This window comes from Ornithorhynchus anatinus, chromosome X2 (genome assembly GCF_004115215.2).
Source record: "Ornithorhynchus anatinus isolate Pmale09 chromosome X2, mOrnAna1.pri.v4, whole genome shotgun sequence".
Classification (NCBI taxonomy): Eukaryota; Metazoa; Chordata; class Mammalia; order Monotremata; family Ornithorhynchidae; genus Ornithorhynchus; species Ornithorhynchus anatinus.
Window position 1 is genome coordinate 10,530,314 of NC_041750.1, and position 10,175 is coordinate 10,540,488.

A 10,175-nucleotide genomic window follows, 5' to 3' on the forward strand; every position below is an offset into this window, starting at 1 on the left:
CCCTTGGTCTCCGTACCAAGCGCTGGAAACCGGAACGGGTTCCGTTAATTGACTTGTCGATCTGCACACAGTCCGAGAGTCGGAAACCAGCAAATGAATTTGAGATATGTGTTGTCCTCATAGGCTTCTTCTGGATAGCATGAGGCAGGGAGAGCGGTTTTCCTAGAGGTCCCCCGCATTCCTAGCGTGCTTCGGTGGGCCAGAGATCCAGTTGTATATCACTCGCTTGTGAAATCTATTCCCAAGCGATTTGCAACATCGAATTACTGTTTCCCTTAATGGTATCATTTCTTAAATTTCTCTTTGGGAAGCTGTGGTTCTTCCAGGCCGGGGACTGGAAGCCACGGTCACTCCGGACTAGGAACCGAAAACCGTGGCGACTCCATTTTGGGGTCTAAAAGTTGCGACCCAGAGGCCCTGGGCTTTACCGTGACCCTGTCGCACCCTCTCGTCGCCCCATCCCTCTCCTCCTTTCCCACGGCCTCCCCGGACTCCCCATCCCCAGCAACGCACCCCACGAAATTACCCCCCCCAATCCTTCCCCACCGTCCCCTCCCCCAGCCACCGCCCGACAATCCCATTCACATGGGGCCCGTGGAACCCCCTGCTCCCCTTCATCCTCGGCCTGTGGTCGACCCGGTCTCCTCTTCATCGAGTCCTTGCTCACTCCAGATGTCGCCGCCTCTCCAGAGGGGACCTCACCCTCTCCCGCTCCCCGGCAGATCACCGGGAAAGGAGGAGTCGGCCTGCTCCTCATCCCGCCCCGTGTCGCTTTCGCACCATCTGACCCCTTCCCTCCCTTTCCTTGTCCTCTTCGGAAGCCTGTGTCATCCGCCTTTATCCCCCACCCTCCCCGCCAACAACTGCTTGTTGCAGTCAGCTATCTCCCTCCTGGCTCCACCTCCACTACTCTGACAATTTTCCCAGCTCCTCCTCCCCTCCCCTGACCCTCGGGGACACCAACCGTTTTTACCGATCAACGGTATCTATTGAGCGTTTCCTGCGTGCAGAGCGCCTGAGAGACGACCGTACGACAGGGGTGGGGGACACGTTTCCCGCCCGCAAGGAGCTTACGGTCTAGAGGGGTAGACGGGCGTTAAAATAGATTACCGACGTGCACGCAGACGCCGTGGGGCCGAAGGTGAGGCAAACGGCAAATGCTTAAAAGGTACAGATCCAAGTGGCAACACAGAGGGAGGCGAGGTAAGGGAAATGAGGGCTTAGTAAAGGAAATCCTCTCAGGGGACATGTGACTTTAGGAGGGTTTTGAAGGTGGATAGAGTGGTGGTCTGTTGGCTAAGAAGGAGGAGGGAGTTCCAGGCCATTCATTCACATGTACAGAACGCTGTACTAAGCGCTTGGGAGAGTACAAGACCACAATAAACAGATAATTCTCTGCCCACAGAGAGCTTACGGTCTAGGCGGGGGGAGACAGACATCAATACACATAAATTATAGATGCGTACATAAGCGCCGATGGGCCGGGAGGGGAGAAGAGAAAGGGAGCGATGGCTGGCGACCTCCCAAGCGGCCACGGAGACGCCGGGGCAGCCCGAGAAGATCGCGGCCCCACATCGCATATCGATGCCGAGTTTGTGACACAGCTGGGTCCACGCAACACGAAGAAATCGCCCTTCGACTCCAAGGTCATCGAAGACATACACCAAAGAGAGATTGTCAAGTCATAGTCTGCTATTAGGAAAATCACGCTTCTGGAGTTCAGCCAGTACCCGGAAAACTACCTGTGGCCCAACTACTCCCTGGAGGTGTCCAGCAAGGCCTATTTCATATCCAACCGCTGCGTGGTGAATGAGAAGTTCAGGGTGAACGCCCCAGCCTGGGAGACTTTCAAGAGAAAGCTGGTGCACTTTCTTCTTCAAATGCATCCTGGAGGCTCTGCTGGCCAGCGGGCAATCAATCCTCCTGCTAATAATAATAATCATGGTATTTGTTAAGCACTGACTATGTGCCGGGCGCTGTACTAAGCGCCGGGGCAGATACAGGCAAATCGGATTGGACACAGTCCCCGTCCCACGTGGGGCTCACAGTCTCGATCCCCATTTTACAGATGAGGTAGCTGAGGCACAGAGAAGTAAAACGACTTGCCCCCGGTCACACGGCAGACAAGTTCCTCCATCTCTGCTTCAACAGCCCGGTACCGGCGGTGCCCCCGGCCCCAGTGGAGGCTCGTGGGGCTGATGTTGGCCGGGGGGGTGGGTAGGATGGGCTGCCCCCCGTTTCCAGGCTAGCTCTTTAGCAGCCTTTTGGCCACCGACCGCTGACTTTAGCGGCTTATTGGCCGCCGACCGCTGACTCATCCACGCCGAGACCACCCCCCTCTCCCGGGAAGCTGAGCCTTGTCATCCCCCGGAGCCATTACCATGTGGGCCCGGGATCTCTGCTCCCCTGGGGGTAAGTCTCAGACCGCCGGGCCTCCTCTTCCCAGCTGAATCGACCACCACATGGACTCGGGACCTCTCCTCCCAGGCGGCGGTTCCTTGGGCTGCCTGCCCCCCATTCCCAGGCTAGCTCTCTAGCAGCCTTTTGGCCACCGACTGCCGACTTTAGCGGCTTATTGGCCGCCGACCGCTGACTCATCCACGCCGAGACCACCCCCCCTCCCGGGAAGCTAAGCCTTGTCATCGCCCGGAGCCTTGGAGCCATTACCACGTGGGCCCGGGATCTCTGCTCCCCTGGGGCTGAATCGGCCACCACATGGACTCTGGAGCTCTCCTCCCAAGCGGTGGTTCCTTGGGCTGCCTGCCCCCCCGTTTCCAGGCTAGCTCTTTAGCAGCCTTTTGGCCACCGACCACTGACTTTAGCGGCTTATTGGCCGCTGACCGCCGACTCATCCACGCCGAGACCACCCCCCCTCCCGGGAAGCTGAGCCGTGTCCTCGCCCGGACCCTTGGAGCCATTACCTCGTGGGCTCGGGATCTCTGCTCCCCTGAGGCGCAGCCTCTGCCCGCCCGGCCCCTATTCCCGACAAGCCCCCCTTCGCCTGCCGCCCGCCGGCTCATCTGCGCCTCCTCCGCCTCCCCCGGGGAGCTGAGCCTCGGACCGCCCGGACCCACGCCCGCCTCAGCCTTTCGCAACCTGGACCTCCGCACCCCCGCTCGGGAACTCCGACACTAAGGATCTTCGTCCCCACAGACCCCCAGCCACCAGCACCCATTCCACCCCCCCCCTCGGGCCCGGGGACATTGCGCTCCCCTTCTCGATCCTGGGGACATTGTGCTCCCCTTCTCGGCCCCAAGGACATTATGTCCTCGGGGGACATTGTGTCCCCCTGCTCGGGCCCGGGGACATTGTGCTCCCCAACTGCTCCCCCACTCCGCCCGAGGCGGCCATTTTGGGAAGCCCCCACTCTGCCTGAGGTGGCCATTTTGGGAAGGCCTCACTCCCTCTTCCCTCGAGGTGATTCATCTCTCCCGCCCCCGCCCCGGGCGACGACGTCCTTGTTCTCACCATGTTACCTTACCTTAGCCGCCGCCTATGGCAGCCACCCACCCCGGACAACCTCAGGGCCCCCCCGCCGCCACAGGGTTATTTGGTCATGAGCTCTGGGACTCTCTCGGCCGCTGGCCGCTTGACTTTGAGTCTGATCGGGTAGGATCGGCTCGTCCCCCGACCCTGGTCATCGCCTGCTTATTAACACTATTGTAGTGTGCCTTACTGTACCATGTTGCTATATTAGCGATTTCGCTCGTCATTGTTTATTGTCGTCAGACTTTGAGTCTGATCAGGTCGCCCCTTAATCGAGTCTACCCACGACCCTGGTCATCGCCCCTTTTATTAACACGATTATATTGTATCATACTGTATCATGTTGCTATATTAGCACTACCGTATTGTATCATACTGTATCATGTTGCTATATTACCGATTTCGTTTATTACTGTTTATTGTTGTCAGTGCTGCCATCCACCTCTCTGGCCTCACCATGTCCCTCCTCCCCCCCTCCCCCCTCCCGCCCCTTCCTATCCTCCCCTTCCCCTTCCCCTCTCTTGCTCAGCTCTTTCCCGTTCTCTCCTCTGTCTCCTCCCCCCCCTCCCCTCTCCCGTCCTAGAACCCCACTTTACCAGAGCTACCCCTCTTCCCCCTCCCCCTACTCTTCCCCCCACCAAACCCCTTCTTCACCCCCTCCCCCCTTCTCTCTTCCCCACCCACGCCCCATCCCAGTCCTCTTGTCCCACCGCTACCCCTCATCCCCCCTCCCCGTCCAGGGCCCCGCCACCTCCTTCCCATCCAAACCCTCCCCTCCCCCCGCCCTTCCCCCCCTCCCCCCTTGCACCCACAGCTACTTTCAAGTGTGGCCTCTGGAACCCCCGCTCTATTACAGGTAAGCTACCTTTCATCCGTGACCTTTTCCTCTCTCGCTCTCTCCTCCTCCTCGCCCTTTCGGAAACGTGGCTCTCTCCCGAAGACACGGTCTCCGCCGCCGCTCTCTCCAGCGGAGGCCTCTCCTTCTCCCACTCCCCCAGACTCGCCGGTAAGGGAGGAGGCGTCGGCTTCCTCCTCTCGCCCCGTTGCCGCTTCCGCACTATCCCCCCCCCCCCCCATCTCCTTCCCCTCCTTCGAAGCCCATATCATTCGCCTCTACCACCCCCTCCGGTTACTTGTCGCCGTCATCTACCGCCCTCCCGGTCCCACCTCCGACTTCTTCAACCACCTTGACCCCTTTCTCACCTTCCTTCTCTCCTTCTCTCTGCCCACTCTGATCCTTGGAGACTTCAACATCCATATGGATGTACCCGACGACTCCTCTGCCGCCTGCCTGCTATCCCTCCTCGACTCTGCCGACCTCCTCCTCCACCGTACCGCGCCCACTCACCGACTCGGTCACACCCTCGATCTCGTCATCTCCTACCGCTGTACTATCTCCTCCCTCACCGACTCTGAAATCCCTCTCTCTGACCATAACCTTCTCACCTGCCTCATCTCTCACACTCCGTCCGCCTGCAAATTTCGCTACTGCCCCACAGAGACCTCCGCTCTCTCGATTCCATCCGTCTTTCCATTAGCATCTCTCCTCACCTCGCCGCCCTGTCCTCTCTTCCCACTCTCGATGATCAGGTCTCCGCTCTTAACTCCACCCTCTCTACTCATCTCGACTCTCTCGCCCCCCCTTTCCCTCCGCCGCTCTCGCTCCAGTAACCCACAGCCCCGGATCACCTCCTCCGTCCGCCTCCTATGCTCCTATGCTCGAGCTGCCGAGCGCTGCTGGCGAAAGTCTAAGCACCAAGCCGACCTCACACACTTCAAATTTATCCTTTCCTGCCTTAATTCTGCCCTCTCCTCCGCCAGGCAAAACTTCTTCTCCTCCCTCATCGACACCCATGCCCGTCTCCCCCGCCGATTGTTCCGGACCTTTAACTCTCTCCTTAGGCCCCCTGTTCCTCCCCCTCCCCCATCTCTCACCCCCAATGATCTGGCCACCTATTTCCTCACGAAAATCAACACGATCAGGTCTGAGCTCCCCAAAGTCACCCCTCCGCCTCTCCCCTCCCCCCCACCAACCCTCTCCCCTACTTTCCCATCCTTCCCTGCAGTATCCTCAGAGGAGATCTCCTCCCTCCTCGCAAGTGCCACACCCTCCACCTGCGCCTCGGACCCCATTCCCTCTCACCTTATTAAAACCATCGCCCCTGCCCTCCTACCTTCCTTAACTTCTATTTTTAACCACTCAATCTCCAATGGCTCCTTCCCCTCTGCCTTCAAACATGCCCACGTCTCCCCCATCCTAAAAAAAACCCGCTCTTGACCCCACTTCCCCCTCCAGTTATCGCCCTATCTCCCTACTACCCTTCCTTTCCAAAATCCTAGAACGAGTCGTCTACAATCGATGCTTAGAATTCCTTAACTCCCATTCTCTCCTAGACCCCCTCCAATCAGGCTTCCGTCCCCTCCACTCTACCGAGACTGCTCTCTCTAAGGTCACCCATGACCTCCTTCTTGCCAAATCCAATGGCTCCTACTCCATTCTAATCCTCCTTGACCTCTCTGCTGCCTTTGACACTGTCGACCATCCCCTCTCCTCCATACCTTATCTCACCTTGGCTTCACGGACTCTGTCCTCTCCTGGTTCTCCTCTTACCTCTCTGACTGGTCATTCTCGGTCTCCTTTGCTGGAGCCTCCTCCCCTCCCATCCTTTAACTGTTGGAGTTCCTCAAGGGTCAGTTCTTGGCCCTCTTCTGTTCTCCCAAACTGATTCTCTTTCCCTCTTCAAAACCCTACTTAAAACTCACCTCCTCCAAGAGGCCTTCCCAGACTGAGCTCCTCTTCTCCCTCTACTCCCTCTGCCACCCCCCCTTACCTCTCCGCAGCTAAACCCTCTTTTCCCCTTTTCCCTCTGCTCCTCCACCTCTCCCTTCCCATCCCCACAGCACTGTACTCGTCCGCTCAACTGTATATATTTTCATTACCCTATTTATTTTGTTAATGAATTGTACATCGCCTTGATTCTATTTAGTTGCCATTGTTTTTACGAGATGTTCTTCCCCTTGACTCTATTTATTGACATTGTTCTTGTCTGTCCGTCTCCCCCGATTAGACTGTAAGCCCGTCAAACGGCAGGGACTGTCTCTGTTGCCGACTTGTTCATCCCAAGCGCTTAGTACAGTGCTCTGCACATAGTAAGCGCTCAATAAATACTATTGAATGAATGAATAGGATGGTGTGGCGGGGCCCCAGCCGGCTGGCCGCCACAGATAATCGCACTGGTGAGATTTATTGAGCGCTCGCTGTGGGTAGCCCGCCGAACTAAGCGCTTGATCTCAAAGGCTTCCTTTCACCCCTTCAGACTGTAGGGTCACTGTGGGCAGGGAACGTGCGTTATATCGTCATACCGTACTCTCCCAAGAGCACAGAGCTTTGCACGCAGTAAACGCTCGATTAATACAAGTGACTGATGACCTTAAGCATTGGATACTCACCCTGATAATAATAATGTTGGCGCTTGTTAAGCGCTTACTATGTGCCGAGCACTGTTCTAAGCACTGGGGTAGACACAGGGGGATCAGGTTGTCCCACTTGGGGCTCACAGTCCTAATCCCCGTTTTACAGATGAGGTAACCGAGGCACCGAGAAGTTAAGTGACTTGCTCAAAGTCACACGGCTGACAAGTGGCCGAGCTGGGATTCGAACCAATGACCTCTGACTCCAAAGCCCGTGCTCTTTCCACTGCGCCACGCCTAGCCTCACACGCATAGCCTTATAATCTACTATTTCCCCTAACTAGAATTTACTTTTAATGTCTGTCACCCCCTGTAGATTCTAAGCTCACTGTGGGCTGTTTGGTGATTTATATACATATGTGCAATTTATTAATTTTAATGTATATCCGGAATGTATTCATACCTCTGCTTTCAAAATCTACCCCTTCTACCTGTGCCTCTGACCCCGTCCCTCTCACCTTCTACAAACCCCCGCACCCAACTCTTCTCTTCTCCCCGCTTCCCCCGACCACCATCTTCAACTACTCGCTCTCCGCTGGTTCCTTCCCCTCTGCCTTCACATCTCCCCCGAGTCATAAAACCCGCGCTGGATCGCACTGCACCCACCGGCTAGGGCCGGCTTTGGCCGGTCATCGGCCCTGGGGTTCGGAGCGGCACCCTTCGCGGGACACATGACGCACCGCGGCGCGGTGGCTAGAGCCCGGGCCCGGGAGTCAGAAGGTCACGGGTCCTAATCCCGGCTCCTCCGCTTGCCTGCTGGGTAACCTCGGGCAAGTCAATTCACTTCTCTGGGCCTCGGTTACCGCAGAATAATAACAATGATGACGGAATCTGTTAAGCGCTTACTACGGGCCAAGCGCTGTTCTAAGCGCCGGGGTAGATACGAGGCGATCGGGTTGTCCCACGTGGGGCTCTCAGTCTTCATCCCCATTTTACAGATGAAGTAACTGAGGCCCAGAGAAGTGAAGTGCCTTGCCCAAAGTCACACAGCCGACAAGCGGCGGGGCCGGGATTAGAACCCACGACCTCTGACTCCTATGCCCGGGCTCTTTCCACTAAGCCACGCTGCTTCTCTCTGTAAAATGGGGGTTGAGACCATGAGCCCCACGTGAGGCAGGGACTGCGTCCGACCGGATCTGTCTGTATCCAACCCAGAGCTCAGTACAGCGCCTGGCACAGGGTTAAGCACTTAACAGATACCATAATTGTTATTATGTCTCGACACACCGGACAAGGTGTGACGATGTCATGTAGTGGTACTAGATGACATCGTCAATTCACGCTGCTGTTCTGCCAGCCATTTCCTGACTTAATCAGCACCCCTAATAATAATAACAATAATGTTGGTATTTGTTAAGCACTTACTATGTGCAGAGCACTGTTCTAAGCGCTGGGGGAGATACAGGGTCATCAGGTTGTCCCATGTGAGGCTCACGGTCTCTCGTTCATTCATCCATTCATTCAATAGTATTTATTGAGCGCTTACTAGGTGCAGAGCACCGTACTAAGCGCTTGGAATGTACAAATCGGTAACAGAGACAGTCCCTGCCTTCTGACGGGCTTACAGTCTAATCGGGGAGACGATCTTCAGCCCCATTTTCCAGATGAGGCAACTGAGGCACAGAGGAGTTCAGCGACTGGCCCACAGTCACACAGCTGCCAAGTGGCAGGGCCGGGATTCGAACCGTGTCCTGACTCCCAAGCCCGGGCTCTTTCCACTGAGCCACGCTGCTTCTCTCACCCCAACCCTAACTCTACTCCGCTGTGGACCCCAGAGCCGCCCGCGGCCCCGCCTCCAGCCCCGGAGCCAGTGGCATCGTGGCCACGGCCTCCAGGTCCTTCCCGGAGCCAGGACTCCTGCCCCTCGCCCCTGTCCCCCCCAGGCCCGCCCTTCTCCCCTCCACCCTCGCCTCTCTCCTCTGCCTCTTCCCTGCCACGGCCTGCGGCTCTCCACTTCTTCCCTCCTTCCCCCACCCCAGGGTCCCGGCGTGGGCTCTTGGGGCAGATGAAGCCAACCCTGGGCCTCCCGGCTGCTAGACCGTGGTCCTCTAGACCGTGAGCTTGTCGTGGGCAGGGAACGTGTACTCTCCCAAGCGCTCGGCACGGTGCTCCCTACGTCCGAAATGCTCCGTAAATACCGATGACGACGTGTCCCCCGAGCGCAGAGAGCGACCCTGGTCCGTCCCGGGCCTCTGGGTCCCCGGCCCAGTGGGGGTGAGGGGCAGAGAGGGCTGAACCAGAGTTACCTAACCACATTTCAAGGGAGGGAACGGCTTAACCTAAACGGCCGCTTTCCCCAAGCCACAGAAAGGCAAGCCCAGGCCCGGGTCCCAGGCCGCCTGTGGACCGGGCCTGGAGGAAGAGAAAATCCGGTCTCCCCCGACTCAAGCAGTACCCTGCCCCTGAGCCCAAGGAGGTCTTTTTTTAAAAAAAAAAAAATCTCCTTTATTTCTAACAGTAGGGAAGAAAGGATCCATGTGAAAATAAAACTAAAGATGGCTCATTTTGGACCTCTTGGTACCACCGAGACGGCTCTCTCCAAAGTCACCGTTGACCTCCTCCTCTTCACAACCGAGAGATCCCCACTCTGTCCTAATGCTCCTCGACCCCTCGGCCGCCCTCGACTCCGTGGCCCACTCTCTTCTCCCGAGACGGCAACTGACCACGGTTTTCTTGACACAATTCTTTCCTCTTCTTTAATAATAATGATTATTATGGTATTTGTTAAACACTATGTGCCAAGCACTGTCCAAAACCCTGGGGTAAATACACAGTCCTTGTTCCAAACGGAGCTCACGGTCTAAGTACAGTGCAAGCACTTAGTGCAGTGCCCGCAGTAAGCGCTCAAATACCACGGAATGAAAGTAGAGGGCGGAAGATTTAATTACCATTTTACAGATGAAGAAACTGAGGCACAAGAGAAGTTAAGCGACTTGCCTAAAGTCACACAGCAGATAAGTGGTGAAGTCCGGATTAGAATCCAGGTCCCCCGACTCCCAGACCCGGGCTCTTTCCACTAACAATGATAATAGTGGTATTTGTTAAGTGCTTACTATGTACCGGGCACTGTACTGAGCGCCGGGGTAGATACGAGGTCATCTGATTGGACACGATTCCTATCCCATATCGGGCTCGCAGATTTCATCCCCATTTGCCAGATGAGGCGACCGAGGCCCAGAGAAGTGAACTGACTCGCCCAAGGTCACCTGGCAGACAAG